Genomic DNA, 20,197 nt, shown 5'->3' on the forward strand with positions numbered 1-20,197 from the left:
AACAGAAGAGAAAGTCACAGCAATTAACTGATATTAAAAAATTTGATTAGGGAATATGAAAATCCGCCCTGTGTGCCTTTAACTTTCCATGAATCTCTGTCCTGTTCCACCATTCTAGGCCCTTCTCTAAATTTGACCACCTCAGACATTCCAAAATCTTGTCATATATACCATGACAACTGTCTTGGCCACTTCCACATCCATGCAAGTGGGGATGGCTTTGCTACCAGATGTGATCATGAGTGGATAACTTTAATCTTGATGAGAGCTAAAAGCTTGACATTGAGGAGGAGGATTTTTCAAGGCTCAGGCACTGAAAACAGTGACAAAATTTAGCTCCATTGTACTTACTTTTTATGTGTGTTCTAAAGCAGAAAAATACATGCATTTTAATATCAGTCCAGCCATCTAAACTGAGAAGGAAGTAATTATACATGAAAGAAATACAGTCTTTTGTAATAACATGTTTAAAGTATCAGTTTCATTCTATCATAATATTTTTATGATTAGATTTACCTTCTAATATTTTAATAACTTTGGTATGAAGTAAGGAAGTCCTTTGTAGCTTATCTCAGAAGCCTGTCTAGGACGTCGCACTTAATGAGGTTTATAATTCAATATGTCCACATCTGCATCTTTAATAATGCCTAACATTTAATCTTCATCGCACCACTTGAATCAAAAGATCTAAAATTAAACCTACTGCAGCTTAATCTAATAATAAACATGCGTGACATTTTGTGCAAAATGTGTGCCTGATCAGCACGGCGCACTCTTACAATTGTATCAGATGGAGAAAAATAGAGTTTAATCAGCCAAAGGTAGATGGTGACATTTAACTCCCGCCGATGCATCTACTTTGGGAAGCTTTAAGATCCTGCCCCTGGAAGAAAGCTGGTTGTTAGATCATTACCAAATTTAGGTCAGATTCCCACTAGTTAGAACAGCATTTACATACACCTTTAACTAGTGATGGGATTTTAAGACCCTCTAACTCCAGACAGGTAATTTTCATACCTTCAACAGGAGCTGAGACTCTGTATAGAGTCAGTGGTAAGGTGCTCCTATTTTCCCTCATAATTAACTGGAGGATGTGAGATCCAGAGGCTCCTGAATGTTTTTTGGGCTGTCACTCCTGCAGTGCAAGTATTCTTCCCACCTCAGCCCTTCTTCACCCTTGTAGGGTGTTCTAATCCCGCTGGGACCACGCTATCTTGTTCTCAGGCAGGAATGGGAATCTCTCTAAATCACAGGAATAGACTTTCAGCCACAGCCAGGAGATGTGGTGGGCTTTGGTATCCACAGTAGTAGGGTTGTGCTCCTCCACTAAAGAATGAGGGACTGCATATGAGATGTAGATGTTTTTTTTTGTGCCCAGAAGGAACTTTGGATGAGAAGGTTCCCCTGAATTAATGGGGCTTTGCACAGGGAGGCAGAGCAGAGGACAATTTCTGCAGAGCTTTTTGTGGGCTCTGCATGGGACCTGTGGGTTGCTGTTGTTTCTTCTCAAGTAAATATTGCTCTGTACTCAAGTGCTGTGCTTTGAGGGCTACAACAGTTCTGCCTTGTGACACGGACATTTATCTCTGCTGAAAGTGGGACAAACAAGCAGGAAAGACAACATAATATGTACAGACAACAGTTTGGAGAACAGGCAGTGTTAGAATTGTCTAGGACCTGTTCAGGTCAAATGATGACTCTATGAAAGCTGAGCCCAGGTATTTAATGAGAAGCTAAAACTTCGCATTTATCCTCTCATTTATTCTTTGGTTAGCTACACTCATAATCACTGTTTAAATTCGTTACAGGTGCAAAAATTAGCATTGTCTGTAAAAGATTGGAACTTATATTAGACATTAATGTAGGATATGTCCCTGTATTTCAGGGGCTCTGGCTGTAAAACTGTAGAGCAGTCAAAGTCTTTTTTGAAAATGTATTTGAGGCTAGAATGGTGGGCAAGTATAGCTCCTTCACCTGAGACACCTGTGTGATAATCACAGGAATAAAAAAGCAGTTCTTCACCAAGATCTGATCAGGAGAGTTTGAAATCAGCTGGGTCAGGATGAGATGCTTTGGAGGAGAGGAAAGACTGGGGAAAGCTCTGCTGGGTTATAGAGTCCCCTGCTGAAGCTGAACCCTCATAACTCAACTGGGCTCCATCTGACTTGAATTAAACAAGGGATGATCAAAGTCTACAAATCTCCCTGATCTATATCAGCATGGAGAGCTAAAGGTAAAACCTCTCAGTATCTTTCTGTCCTTTTGAAGTCAATAGTGAGCTCTGTGCAGTGTGTGAGGACACAAGTGCCGTTTGGGCAGCTGCAGGTTTACAAAAATTTTGACATAATGCTTATGTAAGGGGAGGGAGAAAAGCTGCATCTTGAAATTATAACTTTGCAGCTGTGGGCCCCCTCTCCTCCCCCACACTGGTTTTATCTTTGGGATTTGCTTTGTCTTATGGTGATGCTCGAGGCACAATTACATCTAGTGAATCAGGGGAAACCATTGTCTTAGTTTTTCTTCAGCTATAAATCACAAACTATTCCATTTCTGTACAACCATTTCCCCTCCTGCCTTTCTTGCACACTGGTGAGCTGGAGACTCACTTGATAAAAGCATCCTGAACTAAAACAGCTGGAAATAGAGAGTATAATAAGCTGGCCTGCTGTCAGCCCTCATCTATTTTTGTTTGATCAGTATCTGATGGTGATTGAAAAGCTGACTCTCAGAGTTAACCACCTTGAGGCCAACCTTGAAATCGTGTCACGTTTGGCTACTCGATAGCATCTGAAGCATAATGTTAGATCTAGAGCACACACAGTGGAAAAAAAAAATAGAAAGCTGGCATCTTGCTACACTGCACAGCAAAGGAAAATAGCGACATGGAAAGAATCTGACAGATGTGCAAGGAAATGGAAATGCCACAAGGCAGAAGAGGACCAGGTCTATGTACATTAGCAGCTCTGGGCAGGATGAAGCAGTGACTTCCCCAGGGTCCAGGTTGGCTTCATGTCTAACTGCTGTTGCAGTGTCCCTCCTCAGTGGGGAGGGCTGTGTGAGGGCAGCTTTGCCTGTGTATGGCTCAGGAGGGCAGAAATCAGAGCAGTTCCTGGAGGTAACAGGCTCTTGTTTGCTGGGGACTGGATTAGGGTGAGGGAGGGGATGGAGTGTGTTGGTTAGTCATGTGTAGGATGCTTATTTGGATACATGAACAGGGAAAACAAAATAAATTTTGATTATGTCAAATAAAGTCAGGAAAAAGTTACAGTGACGGGTCTGCTACAGAGGAAGGAGCATTGGTTGTTTTCATTTCAGTTTCTGTTTTCTGACTGACAGCGATAAATAATAGCTGTGAGGCCAAAAGATACAGATCTTCAAATCATACCTCTCTGAAAAGAAGAGAGAGGTGCTTTCAGGGGTTGTGTAACTGAGGCTAACAGCAACAAGCCAACACTATGGGCTCCAGAAGGGAGAGTCAGTAAAGCCAATGCTCCTGCTGAAAAGACTGATGGTTCAGCACAGACACCAGGGATAGCAAGAGGACGGTTGTGTGTGAATAGCTCTCACTTTATCTGCACTGGAAATGCAAATAGGAGCTCAATTGTGTTGCTATAGGTGTAAGAGATGTCACGGGGATTACATAAAACGTGGCTTGGCTCTGGGCCAATGTGCTGTATTTGATGCAGAGTTGCATTTGAGATGATCTCAAAATAGCAAGATAAAAAGAGAGTGTGCTGCTGTCACAATAAGATATATCAAAGAGGTCTAAGCATGGGCCCTGCTAGGAAATAAAGGACTTTGTAAAACAGAAGTTGCAGCTGATACAGAAATTGTTTGCTTTTTCAAAACATTTCAACATCATTCCTATATTGGCTTCTCTAGTGGGTTTCTCACGAGGTTCTGAGGCCAGCCTCCCCTGGTATGTAATCCATAACATACCAGTGGGGCTTTCTAATGCCCTTCTGAAGGGGAAGGATTTTCCCCTTAAACGGAAAATCCATAGAAAACCGTTGTGATCAATGATGAATACTTTCTTTACGGGCAGCCTTTCTCTCTTGGTGTCTGTTTGAGGTTTTCTTTTATTTTCTTAGAAGGCAAAGCACTTTTCAGCTTCTTGCCTGAGAGAGTGGCTGTGTTTTCACCTGCACAGTTCATCCAACAAAGCTCCCCTTTGGATGGGGGGGCTGAGAGGCTGCACACAGCTGGGCAGGGCTTTCTGCCTGACTGTGCACACGGGTGAGCTGTGCCCCAGGAGATCAGCATTTACCATTGGACACGCTGGGGCGGCCACACGGCTGCTGGGGAGCAGGTGGGGCTGGAAGGGAGGGGAGCTTTAATAAGCAATTGGACAAGGATTGCTTTAGAGGACAAGGAGGACTTGCCCTTCATCCTGTTTGTCCCTGGAGTTCAGGGCTAGGCTGAAACAGGCTGGGCCTCAAACATGACCTTCAACTCCTTGGTGCCACAGGGCAGCCAGGGGAGGGATGGGGAAGGAGAGTCTGGGAATTCCGCTATGTTTTTAGCATTGCTGTAAAATGTTAATGTCAATACAAAGCCCTGACAGCTTCAGGGCTGTCAGAAACACTGGTGTTGCTTTAGTGGAAGGGCTAGATGGCTCCTCAAGCCCCACCTCTGTGCCAGGTGAGTGTTATTTGCACATAACAAACCTCCCACCCCACAGCTCCATGGGGCTGCTCGTCCCCACCAACACTGCTTGGCGTTTTTAGCTAATAGGTGCAGAAAAAGGAACGAGGAACCAAAGGTTCCCAATGGCTGTCAGTAAATTTATTTTGCAGTTAACAGCCTTTATAATGCACAGCCTAACTTTATCTCATTTCACTGTGGGTATGCTGGAATAATTGCTCAAGTACTTTGTTAAAAAGAAAAGCTCTCCGCATTTCCATTAACTCCCGGCATGGTGTCTGTCTCACTTGGCTGCACTAGGTACCATTTACAGTTCAATTTCACAGTCATGATGGACTGAAACATATAAACCTGCTTTCTCTCCACTCCACTACTCACATGCCTTAATAAACAGAGAGATTCATAAGGTCTGTTACTTTTATTTTTCCTTTGCAAGTCTATTTTTATGAATTAAATCTTGAGCTTTTTTTTTTTTTTCTTGTGAAAACCAAACTGCCAGAGGTAAAAATACAGTGTTATCTTATTCAGTAGGGTGTAATAAGCTACTATTTTAGGTAGCAAACCAGGCATACTGAAGTTGTTGCAAACCAAAGAGACAAAAAAACCCCCCAGCAACAAAGGATAGCATTGTATGATGTCAATCTACAGTATGCATGTGTTTATATAATCACATTGGAATTCACTTTGAACTTTAGCCTGGAAAATTTACTTAGTGGGGGGAAGGGGAAAGGATTTGAGTATCTAAGCACCAAAATAGCTAAGACAAAGTAGTAAAACTGTGTGGTTGGTTGTGGAGCAGAACCACGTGAAAATGCAAAGAATCCCTTTTGTAACGGGTAGAGACAAGTAAGCCACTTGATCGTTATGGTATGAGATAAGTATACAAGCCACGGGAAATGCTGTGTTATTCACATTCCTCTCTTATTGTTTTTCCAAGGGTGGTTAATTTTTCCTTTTTAAGGAACTTTTTTTGTACATGTCTTGCTTTTGCTCTGGTTTCATAATCTGAGTTCTCTACGGAAAAAGAAAGCACAGTCATAACTACCATGACACGAGACAAAACAGGGGTGAGAGATCAGAACACCACACTGTCCTTTCTCTTGTGGCTATTTTTTTTTTTTTTTTTTGTGAAGCAAGAAGTAAAAAAATAAACTTAAACCCATATTTGATCTACCACAGCTTTTCTTAGCCCTCATTCATGCTGATGGAGGGGCAGTTGACTAGTCCTGGGTTCAGCACAGCTACCCACAAAAATCCTTCTCTCTGTAGGGTCTGTCCCACCTGACCCTTTGTAAAACTGGATGTAGGAGCCTTTCTCTGTCAAGGGCATGTGAGAGAAACATTCTGATGTCTTAACTGTGCTTTTAAAAGTGTTAAATACTCAGCAACTTTTTTGAGGGGTTACTTTGGCCAAAATAACAAAAGACATGCTTCTAAATGCTAAGTCATTTAGAACATTTTCTTGCTTTTGCCAATGACATGGAAGCAGAGCCTGCCACAGAACCAGAAATGTTTGATAAAATGGAATGCAGAGTATTTCATGTTGCCTTTATTTTTTTCTGTATTATGGCGTATCCTGTGGCAGTGGTATGGCTGCATCTTGCATCACACATGGCCTGTTCTTCATTTGTGTTCAAGGAAAATCCTACTGAACAACACTAATTCAGCCTGCAGAAGGCACTGGTTATTGGCTGCTGGGTTTTTCATCTCTTTCTGCAGAGCAATACAGACTTAAATTCTTAGGATTTAATCACTTGTGTCAGAAGAGCTTTGCAGCCTGTCTCTCCTCTTTAAAAGTTGCCTTTTCACTGTATTTTTTTGAGAAAAGGAAATATTTGGGATCACATTTTCTGCTTAGACATTAAAAAGCATGGGTTTTTTTCCTCTTAGTAAATGCCACCTGTCCTAAAAGGCAATTGGATGACTTCTGTGATAAACCACCTGTGCTGTGTAATGTCACCATGATTCATCTGCAGACCCAGCTACTGCAATAATAAAGCTTTTTCTAGCCAGTAGTTAAGATAATTTAATTACTTTATTTGAGCTGGAAGACATAAGCTTGTAGAAACTTCCTCTAAGTGACTCACAGAGTGTTTGGAAATTCACCATGACAGCCAGCATTTGCTTTTAAGTTTACTCTCCCCCCTGTTTTATTTGGCTTTAGCAAGAGCTGTTAGGATGTGTGGGCTCAGGGCAGCTCTTTGCATCTTTCTTGAGATGGGGATCTAGGAGAGAGAGAAAGCAGGGTGACATTGGGTGCTGTGTCCCAAATCACACAGCCTGCAAATGCCTGATGGGGTGGAGAGGATGAGAAAATCACACAGCCCTTTCCTGTGGACCACACTTTCCTGCTGGTTGCTTCCCTCTGAGCCTTTTGAACATTCTCCGTGAGGCAAAGACGCGTGAAGAAGAACAGGCTGATCCTAGAAAAACTGGATTCACACTTCCAGCAGTGACAGAGGTCTGTACTCAACACCTCAGTCTTCTGCTGTGATAGGAACCCTCTGAAATCTGCTGACCCACTGCATGAGGTGATCAAATACAAGGTGGGAAGCGATGAAAGGCTGTGTAAATGCTCAGGGGCTGTGATTATGGGCCATGGCCTGAACCCACGGGTGACTCGTGGTGGTCAGTTGTCTTGGAACAGCAGATTCCCTGTGCTCCTCCTGGGGCTGGGGTTTGCAGAGACCTGCAGGAGTGGCTGAGCATTTCTGGCCCTGGTGGGCTTTGGCTCAAACCCACATTTCTATGACACTGCATTTAATTTCATAGACTGGGAAGCTCAAGACAGATGTTGCTTGACTGGTTGCTTACCTCTGTGAGCCACAAATTTGGAAGTGAAGCATGTCTGTTAACTGACTGCAACAACAGAAATTAAATAAGACATCACCCTGTATCATTAGACCTTGTTATTCCATGTAATTCATTATTCTATGATCCTACCACTCTGTGTCATTAGACCTTGTTATTCCATGTATTCCATCACCGTTTACCTGAAGTGATTTCTGCAGCCAATGAGTTTTCTTCATTTGCTTCCCTCCAGTCTGCTGACATGCTTCAGTTACAAATTTTGTAAAAAACCCCAGCTTTAACCTCATGGATCTTACAATATTCTTGATTCATTTGCAGTCAGTAGCCATTTAATCCTTCTCTTTCCAGTGTCTTTGTGACTCTCATTCTCCATTTGGAGCCCTCAGAGCCTGCAGGGTTTTGGAATACCTGAACCTAGAGCCATATATTTCCTGTCCTCTAATAATTCCTGGGTTGAGTTTTATGGTCTTTCTCCACTTTTGCTCAGGTTTTATGAAATGAATTTATTAGGTTCAGTTGGGTCCTGCAAACTTTTCCAAGACCTCTGTTAAAATAATATATTGGTGTGTTTTTTGAGTCTTGCCCTAAACCCAGCCTGTTTATCTGCAACTATTTTTTTCACCTTCCCCTCGATTCCTATTCATTTCTTCATCGTTCTTCTGTTTTTCTTGACATTCTTGAGGAATTGGTTTGTAAAGTTCTTTAGCTGTGGATTCCCAACCTGCTTGTAGCATGTTTCCAATGCCATTTTAAAATAATTTTTCCCTTTTGAACTTTTCAAAACCATGAGACTTTTGACTCAGTCTAAAAAACCCAACCAAAACCCACAACCAATAAGAACAAGAAAGACAACAACAAGCCCTGCACCTGCTCTCTGCTATTTGAGCCAGGAAGTTTTTGAGGTTCTTCCATCTGCTATGGGCCGGGTTCTTCGGAACAATCTTTCTATTCTTATTTTTCCTGCTCAACTTGAGCTGGTTTTTTTGCAACCAGCCTCTTCACCTCAACCTCCCCACCCTTCTCCTGCTCATGTGAATTAACTGATGTTCATAAGGAGTCCCCCAAATGCTGACTTAGTGACTGATCAAAAACGATGTCAGAACAAATAAAAGAGTTGATATGACAAAGGATTAGTAATAGACACAAAGTAAAGTTTTACTGTGCCCTCTGCTAAGAGTGCCTGTGAAAGCATCCCTAGGAAAATGATTTTTTCCCCCCTCTGTCTTTTTTATCAGACTGCCTGGGTTTTGCTGGCTTCTGCTTTTATGCTGACAAGGATGACAGGAAACAATAGGACCTGTGTGTAACACGCTGTGTTTCTGGTCTATATTCCTTGCCAAAATAGCTGCACTTAGCACTTGCACAGCTCTTTTCATCTTCAAAGCCTTCCCCAGATCCCATGTAAACAGCCAGAGTTCCACTGATTTTGGTGGCAAAGAGCTTAGTAGCCTTCAGAAAAGGATTATCCATTTGCATGGAAAGTAGGAATGTCATCTGCTGCTCTGCTAGCTCAAATTCTATAATGGTATCAAGCTTCAAGCTAGAAAGCGTTATTAGCTGAATGAGGTTTAGTAACTTTCCTTGTGATCAACATGCACATTCCTGGCTTTAGTTTTGTTGGCTGAATCCAGGATTGATTATTGAATCAATCCTTTAATGTGTTTACAAGAAATGTAATTGCTGAGACCAACAGTATTTTTCAATTGATTTTGATGTTTCATCAAGCCACATTACATGTATGTCCTAATGCTTATGCCACATGTGTGCATGTATTGCCTTGGCAGGTTTTTTCAGTTTATTAACAGCTTTGAGATTTATTTTGTGATGCTTCACAGTATTTAACAAATAAGCCACTTTATTTCACTAGTACATCCTATGATATAAATAGCATATCCTAAATATATGTTTGTATATATAAGTATATAAAAATACATTAACTGTAAATATATATAAATAATAAATATAAACAAATATAAATATATAAACAATATATAAATATATATATATTACAAATTTAAGTGTAACAATCAAAACATTAATATATATATATATATATATGTTGCCATATTTAACTTGGAGTGCACTTAAGAGGTCAAGCCCTGTTCCTCCCCCTGCTCCTTTGCAGAACTAGGTCTATCTAGCCTGGCATGACATTTATCTAGTATTTTTGTCAATTATGTTCTGCTTTTACCTCTTTAGAGACTGATATCCATTTTGACCTATAGTCAGGTGGCTCTGCTTCTATAGTGAAAACTAAACCAATTGTTTCCAACTTTCCTTGTGAATTGTGTTTGTCTATAAATATGATTCTTGTTGATTTTTTTCTGAACCATCTCTAAATTATCTACATTTTTCTTAGCGGGATGCTCAAATCGAGTTGCAATATTCCAGCTGGGATCTCTCAGCTGTGTGTAGAGCAGAATGTTCATCTCCTATACCTTGCACATGACACATCTGCCAGTGCAGATCCCAGAGCAGGACCATCCTTGTGTGTCCAGTGTGATGGTGGCTGTTGGGATGGTCTGCAATAAACTCCATTTCTGCAGTGATTTTGCTGAACCAGTGACCCCTGACTCACATTTTTGTGTTTGATTTCTATTTGTGTCTTTAAGGAACTTTATTGTGTTGACGTCAGACTATCACTTATGAACTGGTGCCCATTTGTAATCTGAATTTATGAGCAGCAGGAACAAGCTCTCCCTGTTGTGGAAAAGTTTCTCCTCAAAACCTGTTTGAGAAGGGATGGATGAGGTAGGATGAAACTGTTTCAATGGTTGGAATTGCTTTTCCAACTGCCCTGTTGGAACTGCTCGCCCAACTTTGTCAGGTACTACAGAAGTTCAGGCTTGGTCAGAAAGGTTTTTATGGCAAAAGCATATTGAGATGAAAAATATTAGCACTGACTCTGAAAAGACTCTGAAAAGACTCTGACTACTGCTACATCTTGGCTTTCTGTCAATCTGGACGTCAGATTGTTGAACCCAACCCTCCTGTGGATGTCCAGTCTCCTCCCAGAGCCCCGGCTGGTAAATGTAGATGTGCATTTTATTTCTGCATAAAAATAAATAGTATTTCCACAATATGTTGTGGAAAAATAAGTCTAGATTAAGCTGAATTATGTTCTCTGCTCTGGGAACACCATGTAGCAAAGCCAGGATTTTAGAACACTCTTTCAAAGTTATGAGCTGGTGCTCCAGCACAAGCCTGATCCTCCCACCTGAAAAGAAATTATCTCTGTAACCTCTGGAATATGAAAGATGATGAATTGAATTAAACACTCATCTCTTCCAGTGACTCATCTGCTTTTTTAGTGTCAGTGGATGGACAATGTTGTCCTTTCTCTTGGAAGAAGCAGTTTAGAGTAATTCCTTTTTAATTTGTCACTGGTGGATTCTGCAGGTCTCTAACCAAAGTCTCCTTCAGAGGCCAATTCAGCAAACCTGACCTGGCTCCAGTGTCCCCAGAGCAAGTCCTGCTGCTGGGGGAGCACTGCCATTGCTGCTGTTATACTTCATCTGCAGCGGGCCAGGGAGAAAGAGCAGTAAAAATGCCTTTAGCTGTCAGTATAGGCATCATTCCTGCTGCTGGGGAGAGGAGGTAACAAGCCTGCATCACAGGGAGATGTCCTGAAAAACATCACTGTAAGCACAAGCCTGTTAGTGCCTTTTTTGTGAACATATGGCTTGCATCAAGTATTTCACTGCTGCCTTAAAAATGCAGAGTGCAGTAGGATTCAGAATTAATCCCATCCTCTCCTCTGGAGTGAATATTCACCTGTTTTCAGCTGTACAACTCCCTTCTGAAGTAACATCTGAGAACTTTATTCCTTTTGCATCCATCAGGATTCTTCTTCAGTCTGTCATTCTCTGCACTTATATATCTGACACTGACTCTCTGCTGACTGGTTCTTGTATCCCTCATAAATTCCTTCATAAAATCAGACTCCTGTCTCCCAATCCTTTTTGATTATTTCCTGCTGCCCATCCATTGCTTTCTTTTCTCATAATTTCTTTACTGCTTTCAGCTATCCATTCTCCACACAGCATTTACCTGAAACCTCACGTAGCTTTGGATATTACTTTTCCTCCCTTTTCAGTTTCATTTAAATGTATTGTATTCCCAAAAAGCCCCAAAATGCCACAACAATGGTGAGACTGCAGGAGATACTTGCAAATCCTTTCACACTGCTGCATTCCTCATTCCTAGCATCCCATGTTCCCTCCCTTCTGGCTATCTTGGGCAGCCAGAAAGACAAACATGGGCTGTGAATAACCTTCCTTTCTGCCCTGGACACCTCTCTGAAGTAAAATCCTCTGTGTCCACTCAGCTTTGATTTCCACATGCTGCATTTGCTGCCACATTTCCCTCCAGAATGCTGCCAAAGGAAGTCCCAACTCTGTTTTCGGAAGCTGTTGTGATGGGTGTGTTGTTTTCCTGTTTCTGCCAGCACAGGTGTCATCACTGCTGTCCTCAGGCTGCCCCCAGCAGCTGGAGCCTCCTGCTCCCCTTGCCGTGCTGTGTCCTGGGTGCTCTCACAGGCTGTCACTGTCCCATATGTCACACTCCCCAGCCTGTCCACGCCATCCTCTGTGGCTGCTTTTGGAAATTTCACCAGTGAATCTGTCCTGGCACCAGGGAAAGTTGCTGCTGTGAAAAGGCTAATCAGGGAGACAAGGATAAAAATATGTTAATGATATTTAAACCTGCAGTGCCTTCAGCTAGAACAGCCCAGATTTGTTGGTTCTGCAAAGCTCTGCCTTTGAACGGTGGGGAACCATTGGTGTGAACCAATGCTGTGATCTGCACTTAATGCTTCTCTGTAAAATACAAACCCGATAAAAATAGCAGCCCTTTAGACTCTGTTGGATGTATAAAGAAATGCACTGTGGTGTATTTGTGATGAAATCCTTTAATAGCAGTAATTCTTCCATTACAGCACAAAGTATTTTACTTTACATTGGAACATGTCCAGAAAGACTGTTTAGTGGAATAGATTACCAACTTGAATGCTACGTTAAATATTTAGATTTTTATGCAGTATCCCAGATCCAGGCTCATAAGGGAACAAAGAACCTCTTTCCAGATCTAGAGGACTAAGTTATTGATTGCAGGACTCCAGCTGGATGGAAATAATGTAATATACCACAAATTTATCAGATATTCCATCAGCTGGGTAATTTTTTATTGCTTTTGTGAAAATGCATCTGTTTTGATGCAGATGTCGCTGTCCAATGCAAGGCCAAAGTGAGTAATATCTTCGTGCCTCCTGGTAGTAATATCTAAGTACTGTAGATTAATTTCTTTTTCCTCTTTTGAGCCTATTATCTTTCATTCTGTCTGGAGCAGTATTATTTTGTGCATCTGTCACTGATAGGGATGTGCTGGGAAGGAAGGGTGACCGTAATCATTTAGTTATAAGACACTGAATAAAGCATATGATCTTACATAGATTCATAGTATTTAAGTCAGGAAGAGATTGTTGCATTTAGCCTGACCTTCTCTCCATCACATCTTTATAAAGCCAGGGCTGTCTAATAATTTTTGAGGCCCATGTTGCATACAATTATCAGTCTCCTGGATAAATACCAGCTGTTGGGATCCTTCCAGCTATGCCTTTTCCTGAAAAGCCTTCCGTATAATAAAAGGGGACTGATGATGCTCTTTTTGAAAGAATATTGTGCTACAGGAGCCAGGAATGTAAGAAAGAACTTCAGGTCCAGGAGGAATGAGGGTTTCTGGCACAACTCTGGAAGTAGTAAGAATGGGTGTTGAAATGGAAGGATTCTCCAATCTGGCAGCCAGCTTCTTCCATTTCAGAGTGAGAGAACCATGGCAAGTTCAGACTGCAGAATAGGAGACTTTTCCCTCAGTTTGCAGCAGCTGTGGACAGTGTCCAAGAGGAAGGATGCTGTGTGTAAAGGAGCAGCAACATTTGTCCCTATGACAGTAAAAGGGGCCTACTTTTTTCCCCTTTTTTTTTTTTTTTTTTTTTTTTTTTTTTTTTTTTTTTTTTTTTTTTTTTTTGTGTTCTTGTGCATGTTGTTTCAACAATGAGCAGTTTGCCCACAACCATAGAAATCAGCAGTGGGTTCTAATGGGTTTTCTCATCACCAAGGGTTATAAACATCCTGCAGTGAGGCTGGATTTGTAAGGTCTCTACCTGTTTGTACCAATGATGGTTAGTCCTGTCAGAGCACATGCTGCAGCGGCTGGTGCCTGCAGTGAGGAGCTGGATTTTGGTTATGTTGTGTTTTACTTAGATCCTTGTGAGCTCAGCAGACAGATACTGCAGCTCTCCAAAGGCTGGTGTCAGTGCTTTTCTGACACCTGCCTGTGTGAACACAATGACAGCAGCACAGCCCCATCAGGCCATTAGACACCATCCATCAATACTGGTTACGGCTGCTGTTCCAAAAGCGGGATGGCAACAGGGTGCCTGCAAAAATGAACCTCCCTTTTCACTCTGTAGAGATCTTGAACTGTGTCAGCAACCACACTGTGGCATCTCCCCTTTCTGAATGCTGTTTCCCTAGAAAAATGAGCACAAAGTAACCTTTATCTGGGGTTTTTTATATGTGCCTACAAGGCTGTAAGGAGTATTTTTGAGAAGATTGCCTCTCTTCCTTTCTTTTGTGGGTGACCCAATATATACCAGATGGGACCCCAGGTATGGAGCCTGAGTGTGGCTGCCCAACCTTCTGCAGGACAGCAATTGAGAGTTCTGATGGTTTTATGGTTTCTCTCCTCCAATCTGGTTTTCTTTTTTTTTTTTTTTTTTTTTTTTTTTTTTTTTTTTTTTTTTAATTCTGTATTTAGTTTGGGTCCTTGTCACTTCTGAGTGAAATGCTTTCAACCTGATCTTGAATCTCTCTCTGGGAAAAAGGCACTCAGGAGAAAAATAACTTCCTTCTCATTTTGACACAGCCTTCTATACAGCCTGAATATCAGGGAAGCCATTTATAGACCATGTACAGTAATTGCATGCTTAATATTTCATCAGCTGCATTAAGAGTAATGTCACTAAAACCAGGTATAGATTTAAAAGGATCTCTTTTGATTAAAAGTGACTTTAGAGCTTCTTGTGTATAATAATAGCAGCAGGATATGTTATCATAGATGTTGCTAGGGGCTTCTGAATTTAATAATTCAACACACAGAGATTTGCATTGAGATTTTTGGACAAAGCATATGCTCCTATTTGACAGTGATCCTCTAATTACACCAAGATTAGACTGGTGTGAGGTAGATTGCTGCAGCTTGAGCCACACTCCTCTTTCACAGCCAAGAGACTGCAATATTTTTGGGTAGTGCAAACCACGTGCTTTCATTGCCATGCTCCAGTTGACAGCTGTAGGAAACAGAGGTTAGAATCCAGAGTGGTTTTCTACCAGACTTGCTTTAGCATCTCATGGTACAATGTCAAACAGTGTTTGGATTTGAGGCAGAAAGGTTTTCTTTGAAACAAAGCTTCAATTCACTTGAGTTCTACTGCACCATCTCCGCTACTGAGAACAAAGATCTGCTGCCAGCTGACAGTGAGGCTGAAGCCCTTCAAACATGGAAAACAAAAGAAGGAATTTATTGGATGTGTCATAATAACAAATCTCTCAAACTTCACTGTTGTCTTAGAAATGAGAAATAATCTTTGCAAGAGGATCGTGTTAAATGGTAAAGGGGAATCCCTCAATAACAAGTGTCAGTGGTCCTCTTCAGAAACACCCTTGTTATTTGTAATTTCTTTTTATTGTTAAGCTAATAATTTTACTAAGTATTTGTAACGGATCTGCTGGTTTTTTTTGACCAATGATGAGGAAAAAAAATTCAATTATTGTGCTTCACTGATGAAAAATTTCACCCTTTTTCCAAGTTATCATCAGAGCAGGTTTCACAGGTGTCCCCCTCCAGCTTGACCACGTGTGCAATTTGAGTCGTGCAGCAGAATTTTCATCAGCAACCAGAAACCCATTTCTGCAGGAATTACTTGGGACAGGCCACAATGCTGGAATTTATTCATTCCAGGGACTGCTGGACTAGAAGGTTAAAACCTCTTAAGAAATTTGGGAGATGTTACCAAACTGTGATGAACACCTGTGAGAGGAGCACTTTATTTTGCACCATTGGAATTTAGGTCTAACAGTGCCTAAAATTAAATATATATATGTATATATACACACACATATGCCTATGTATACAAAAAATATATGGTTCTTTCAAGGTTAGGAGTGAGAAATTATTGCATGGAGAATATTCTGCCTTCAAAATGTGCACACCAAGCATGCCAAACCATGGTTCATTTTCTATCTGGATCAACCACATTGAATAGCTGTATCAGGCATGTACAGCCACTGTACATCTGCTCTAGCTTATATAGGTGAGGAAGATTTATGCATAAATGACTAAAATGAAACCCAGCTTTAGTTCTTACTTATGATTTGAACTGTAATTAGTAGTTTTAGAAATGCCATCCTCCACGTAGTGGTAGTGGAGTGAGAAATACACCACTCTGATACTTCTGGCCCTGTTAATTCTGTTGGGATGAGAGCAAATACTGCAGATTCCTTTGAAGCTTGTGGTTTTTTCTCTACCCTGCTTGTGGGGCAGTGATTTCATGGGCAGCAGTCACACAGCAGAACCAGTGGGGTGCTGCACAAGAGAATTCCCAGGTGCCAGGTATATTTCTGGGTGTAGAATTAACTTAAACCAACTGCAGGAGTGAACCCTCCTCCATTTTCCCTAAATATGTCAGTAATGTGTTCCTTTTCAGCTGGGTGGAAATGCCTTTTTCCTGGTTTTTAAAATTTGTGCTGGCCTAAGCATCTTCAGGTGATTATGGCAGCTCTTTCTACTGGGCATTGCACACAAATGGTTGGAGGTTTGGGGGGGTTTGTTGACAACAGGTAGTTGATAACTCCAGATGTATTTTCTAAATTAATAGCTACTTTCATAATATTTCAATATAATGGATAGAAATGGAGATATACCCTATACAATGAAATAGAATTGGGTTTGAAATGTTTCCTTTGTTAGTGTTGGGGATTTCTCATTTGAAGTTGGCAGAAAACTTTCATTGAAAGACCAATTAAACAGACACAAACAGTCATGGCTAATTCCATCCTTGGAGAACATTTATTTAATGAAGCTCTTACAGGAATTCTAGTTTTTGGTTCAATACAAGGCCTACTTACATGGAAGTCAAATCATCATAATGATATTAACTGATGTAGTTACTTAACTCAGCCTAATGCTATCTTTACATTGGGAAACATCAGTGTTAGTTCTTGGTTCTACAACAGGGTTTTAATGACTACAAATCAATTGCCCTTATTGCTGATCTGGAGATTGCAATTAAACAAATGGTCACTAAAAGGTCAGAAATCCTTACTGTTGGAGAAAGCAATCTCCATCTTGTCAGCTGCCTTTTAGCACTGATTTTAGTACCAGTGTTTAAAAGAGAAATAAATCATAAGACCCCTCAATAATTAATGGCATTATCTTTTTTTTTTTTTTTTTTTTTTTTTTTCTGTGTGGCATTAGTATGGTAGCTTCATCCTAGGCTTTCCTGGAATTTCAGCAAATGCTCCATTTAATGAGGGGATGAGTTTCTGTTTAAATGCTCCAAAGGATTTGGCTTCCAGCTCTGGGAATTTTCCAAGCTGTAAACTGTTGATCACTCTTTCAGGCTCTGCTTGAGGTATTGGCTCCTCAAATCTAATTACATCTCTTTGTGATAGAACTGCCTGATGTGCTAATTTAAATAGTTTGCATCTGCTCTGTAGGACTAATGTATTTCTCTATGGCTAATTTGGTCAAGACATCCTGAAAAGAGGATTTAGTGGATCTGGGATCACAACAGAGTCTTCTTTCCTTGGAATAAACCACTTTCTGGTAATCTTTGTAAACAGTGTGCCAGTACTTCCTGTTTCAGAAAGGTTCGTTTCAACTAATTTTCTTGGTGCTGCTGTTTCTCCATCAGTAGTATATTAATTTCTCCTCGAATATTCCCTAAATTCTCCCTACCTTCCTGAATCCATGAGAGGATCCCAACTTTGTACTACAGTGCAGAGATCTGGGGGGTTTTCTCTCGTTTTTTTCTTCTTATTTCTCTCTAGCCATACCATGCAACTTTCCTTACCATCTACATCTGCCACTCCCCATGGGTTGATTTGCACCTTCTACCTTGCTTTGCTTCTACCTTCAACCACTCCTTTGAGTTTTATTTTAATTTTTTTTTTTCCTGAGAGTATCCTGAAGCCCTGTAAGCTGGCTGAGCAAAACTCAGCAAAGCTGACTTTGGATGCTATCTAGAATTCTGTGTGCTTTGCCAGGCAGGATTTGGCTCAGACACACCTGCAGAGTTTATGTGAATGTGGCAAAAGGGGTATTTTGGGGATTCTCATGAGAGTACTCAGGGCATAGGGAGAAAGAATGGTTTAAATCCTGCCCACACAATGCCAGACTCAGCACTGAGGAGTTAGGAGAGGGACATTGCTGATGGCTCTTACAAATCACGAGATCCATGTGCAGTGGCAGGCACAGGATCCAAGGTCTCCTCAGAAAGGATGCTGAGAGCAAAGCTTTGGGACTTGTTTGACTGCTGAGAAAGATACAATCAAAGGTAGCAAAGTCATGAATTAGGTGGACTTGGAAGTGTTTCTCACCAAATTCTGCACTGCTTCTGGGTGGAGGAACTCTTTGAAACTAGTAGGAAATAAGTGCCGGATAGGTGAAAGAAATTGTTGTTTCTCATAGCAGTGAACCTCTGGGCTGTGTTGTCCCAGCAGATTCAAAATGAGACTAAACACATTTAATTTCATCCAGCAGGTCTGCAGTGGATCTAAATAATGCAGGCAGAGCAGTGTTTTCTGTGTCACTCCTGGAGGAGCAGGGGGACAACAGGCTGCAGAGAGTGACCAGGCTCAGATATTGTCCCTAAACAGAGAGCTCTGCTCCAAGGCAGTGAGATTTCTGGGCTAGACAGACCAGAGCTGCAGTCTCTGGGGGTATTTCTTGCACATCCAGGCAACACTGCTCCCACTCTTCAAGCACTAACCTGGCTTCTTATGCCACAAAATCTTATATCACTCAACTGCTGCTTGTTTGTTGAAATCAAACCTCTGAGAAGAGGTTTAATTTCAACCCTCCTTCCCCCTGCATCTTTCTCCCCATACCTTGCAGAATACAGCTCATATTTCGGCTTGGGCCCTTGGGTGCCACTGTGATTTATACTGCTAAAAAGGTTTATGTGTCATACAAATAAATTTATGTGCATAATGCGCATAAGTTCTTTGCTGTCATCGAAATATCTGGACACAGGTGACTAATTTGAGGCAAGCAATGAAATTTGTGTGATTCAATCATTATAAGGAGAAAAAAGAACCAAGCCTGCCTACACTGTAAATGCCTTTTTGCTTACTTATGTCAGCTCACTTCCCTTTTGGCATTTCCCTGTCGTGGTGTCATTAATATTTCCATCCCCCCTGCATCCTTAATGATTTACTTGGTTGACCTGCATCATTTAAAATATTTTTTCATTATAGTGATTTTCTCATTTAGGTCCCTGGGAGATCTCGATATGTAATCAGTTTTCTCTAACAAATGACCTCCTTTAACTTCATCAGTTCAGGATTAATTTACTAGCATCCAAGATATTGAATGACTCTGATTAGTAAAATACAGAAAAAAAAATTAAAGCTCTCTTTCATTTATAGTGAAGGCAAACATTAATTAAACCCTATATTTCTTTGCTGATTTGGTTCACACTTGAATTTAATAAAGAGGGGACGTTTGATGGGTTGTCACTACACATCAGATGAGGGTGGGATTACAGGATTTCTGTGTGTGTAACTCTTGGGGAGGGCTGGGGAGTGCTGCTTTGGCTGGGCACTGCTGCTCCTGTTGTCATCCTCAGCTCCTGGCTGCTCTGGCTCACCTCACATTTATCTCAGCATCTCTCCTTCCTGGTTATTTACAGGATCAGCCAGGTTCCAGCCCCTCACCCTTCAAGGCTTAGCAGGTTTCCATTTTGCAGGTCTCCTGCAGCAGCAGCACTGGCTGGGGATGACATTTTTATATTCCTGTCCCTTGGCAGTGAGCACAGCACGTGGAGTGGCTGATGGGGATGTGTGTCATCCCTGCCATGAAAGGCAGCAAGGTTTTGCTCAGGGAATGATCCTCATTCCTGCAAAAATCCAACCATTTGGGGGGGGAACTCACTGTGGGAGGATTTGCCCCACTCTCCATCCTGCTGGGGATTGGATAGGGCCAATGGCTTTGTAAATTATTTTCCCCTATTCATAAAAAGAGAGCTTGTAGAGGGACTCAGGCAATCAATTTACATCTCTTGAAGGAAAAGAAATTGAAAACACTAAAGCAATTTATTGCCTTTTAAATTTGGGGATGAGGGGGAATGTAAGTAGCCCTAAAATTTAACTACCTGCAAAAGCAAATAAAAAACTCCTCCAATATTTCACAAAGTCATAATCCACTATACTTACATATATATGTGCGTTTTCGGTTTTATTGTGGAAAATGTAAGTTGCTAATGCTTTCTGCTGAAGAACTTGCCCATAAAACAACATGTAATTGGTGGATTCTGTAGTGTTTCTGGTATTGTTTTTTTCCTTCTTACAGTCTTACAATTTGCATAAAACACTTAGACAGGAATTTTTTTTCCACCAGACTTCATTTTGCAGTATTCCAAATTTTCACTACAATAAGTGTTTTGCCTGCAAGGCCTATACCT

Source organism: Sylvia atricapilla, chromosome 8 (genome assembly GCF_009819655.1).
Source record: "Sylvia atricapilla isolate bSylAtr1 chromosome 8, bSylAtr1.pri, whole genome shotgun sequence".
In the NCBI taxonomy this organism is placed as follows: domain Eukaryota; kingdom Metazoa; phylum Chordata; class Aves; order Passeriformes; family Sylviidae; genus Sylvia; species Sylvia atricapilla.